Source organism: Arachis ipaensis, chromosome B04, assembly GCF_000816755.2.
Source record: "Arachis ipaensis cultivar K30076 chromosome B04, Araip1.1, whole genome shotgun sequence".
Lineage (NCBI taxonomy): Eukaryota > Viridiplantae > Streptophyta > Magnoliopsida > Fabales > Fabaceae > Arachis > Arachis ipaensis.
Window position 1 is genome coordinate 10,723,066 of NC_029788.2, and position 3,140 is coordinate 10,726,205.

General features: G+C 25.6%; 1 long non-coding RNA gene across 1 annotated transcript in view; it reads left to right on the top strand.

Annotated features, from left to right (window-relative positions):
* The window catches only part of LOC110270903, a 2,558-nt gene extending 680 nt beyond the window's left edge, over nt 1-1,878 (top strand). Inside the window, exons 2-3 of the long non-coding RNA XR_002360650.1 lie at nt 1,431-1,494; nt 1,592-1,878. This is a non-coding gene — a long non-coding RNA (uncharacterized LOC110270903). The remainder of the gene's footprint in view (nt 1-1,430; nt 1,495-1,591) is intronic.

Consider the following 3,140-nt stretch of genomic DNA (forward strand, 5'->3'; position numbering starts at 1 on the left):
TGTAATTTTGTTTAGTTTTTGGCTGGTAACCTCTTGGTTCCTTATACTTTTCCTATAAAATATGAAAAATATTTGATGATAAAAAAATTCAACCCAAAACAGCCAAAATTTTTATTTTCTACTCAATTGCATATAGATAATCGTACATGTATTTTAGAATTGCATTCATTTTCTTAGTTCTAGATGTAATAATCAAATATTCATTTACTCTAATATATAAATATTTGTACATGTATGTATTATATTATTTGATCTGTTCTAGATTGAAAAGCAAGAATTAGGCTTAAATCAATGAGTATATTCAGGGCATTTGCTTACTTTTGGCTGGGCTAAGGGTATTCAGGTGATAATAGGCTGTTTTTTTATGAGTTCAAGCCTTTGAAAGCCTTGAATCCCATCTCTTTAAAAGTACTCTATATATTATTGGTGGTTACTAATATTGTTTTAAATTAAAGAGTTGTTTCTGCTCACCTCTATCTATATATGGCAATTATATGATAATTTGTTTGACTTTGAAATTCTAGAAAACATGAGGGATTTAAAGAGAAATTGTTATGGTTTTGGTTGACAATAATGATGTGAGCACTACAAAAGCTTGCTAATTATTATGCTTGTAATATCGTACTTACACTTGCTATTATATGCTAAATATTTGCAACCTTATTAAGAATTAGATGCACCTTAACAAAAGCATCTATAAGGTTTTTCATTGCATGTTTGCCATTCCTCAAAATTATCTATTGCATGGTGATACATTATCAAGTTATGAGCTTTGTATTTTAACTTATTTTGCTTAGTAACTAAGAGCTTAATAACCATGTTGCTTTAAGGAAGATATATCTGATTGAATTAACAGTTGTTGAATTTTCTAATCAGCAAGTCAAGTTATTGATTAATTATGAATTTGTTAATTAGTGATTTTTGTTGCAATTGAAGAGAGCATAAGTGTAAGTGTAGTAGTAATCATAGGACAATTTTGTCGGTGTGGCAGAGATTTGGTCACATAAAAAAGTTGTGGAAGTGGCTGGTGTAAGAATCTCATTTTTCTTATCATCCTTAGGTATTCTTTTTAAGTTGTTTTTTTTTTTTAATAGTTTTTCTCATTTTATGATTTTGTAAAAAGCAATGCTATTTGAAATCAACTTGAATATGAAAAACTTCTTCATTTCCAATGAAGACTTTGATATTTAATTAGCCACTTAGCAATCCAGTATCATTGGCGTCATTTTGCATCTAAATGCATTTTTGATAATTCAATTATCTATTAATATATTTTTGTTTTGAATTTATTAGATACTATTTTAGTTTTGATTATCATATAGCTTGGTGTTTTTGAATTTATTAGATACTATTTTAGTATATTTGGCTACTATTTTAGTATATTTGGCTTACTTATTTCTTTTTTGTTTTTCTTTTTTCCTTGTGGAAAGGAACGAGACATGCAATAGAATCGTGACCTTAGCTCTATGATACTAAGAAGAACTTAACAAGAAGGTAAGAAAACAGAAAATTAATAAATTCTGCAGAATATTTGATTATATTTGATTCAGTGATTGAGAACTGTAAATGTTTGTGTTGTTGTGTGTACAAGCTTATTCACCACTTCAGCAACGACAACTTGTCATTCAAGCTCTTCACACAACCTTACCAAACTTCATATTTTCATTCGTTAGTCCTTCCTTACTAATAATACTTATCTATTATTGCTACTATAAAGGCAGGTAATATATGTGTTATAATTATTTTCCTCTCAAAATGGTTTTATGTATATTCATGAATTCTATATAATTATTGTTTGTTGTTATTATTATGACTAATGGCAGCCGAAAATGTTACCACCATCCAAATTCACAAGAAAAGTATTTGCAGCTTTTATAACATTGTTCTTTGCTTGGCTAATTGGCTCCTCTCAGGTAATTTATATGAGAGAGACTCTTTTATTCGATATTCATAACAAAAATATGACTCTTCTAATTCAAAAATATGAAAATAAAGATTATAACTTTTTAAAAGAATATTTTTTTATTTTTCAATAATATTTTACTTTTTACTAAAAAAAATAAATGCACCAAAAAAAGAGAACTTTTTGCTTACTGATATGTGGTATCCAAAGTCCAAAGAAGCATTTAATAAAAAGAGAACTTTATACTACATTTTCATTTTCTGAGGTTTTCAGAAATCTCACCTTCCTGCATGTTAGCTAAATGAAGAAAAACTATAGCTGGAATCAAGTGTTATTTTCTACTTCTCTAATAATAAGTTATAGTACACCTCCTTAAATATCAGCAGAAAGTAAAATTACCTAAATGGGAAGTCTAGATTTAAACTTTTGACTATAACCTGACCAAATATTTATATAAAGACAAAAATAAATTATACAATAAAGGCATGTGAATAGGCTGTGCAAATAACTGATCTTAGTTATAATGGTCACAAAGAGGCTAAAATTTTTATATATTAAAAAGAAAAAGTTCTCACAATGAAGGATTTCACTTCTAGTAATACAATATTAAAAAGAAAAAGTTCTCACAAAGAAGATATATAAAAAAAATTGTAGAATCAACTTGGATATAATTATATAAATATTATTTTTTTATACCAATAAATTACTGCCGTCTAAGATCTAACTCAATCTTAAAAAAGAAAACAAAATTCATATATTAGAATAAAAACCACAAAAATATCTAAATATACGAAAAATTAGGTATCTAAATATTAGGTTTTTAAAAAAATAAAAAGAGTAACAACCCACTTAAAAGAAATAAATATACTATATATAAAATTTAGAGAAGATTTCACTCTCTTGCAAGATGTTAAAATGACACTCCCCTCATCTCTATTTATAAAATATACATTTCCCTCCCTTATCACTTTTAAAAAACCTCCTCTTTAATCCATTTTAAATTTTTTTGTGTTAACTAATGTTAACTTTATCCATTTTTCAAAAAAAAAAATTTATTTTTTATCAAAATATCTTTTAGCAAAAATTTTATTTTTTCATTAAATTTTGCTTACCAAAATACTTTTTAATAAATTATTTTTTATTGATTAAATTATATTTTTACCAAAATATTTTTTAAAAAATTTAAAAATTAAATTATTTTTTTCTAAGACATCCTTCAATAATTTTTTAATTATTA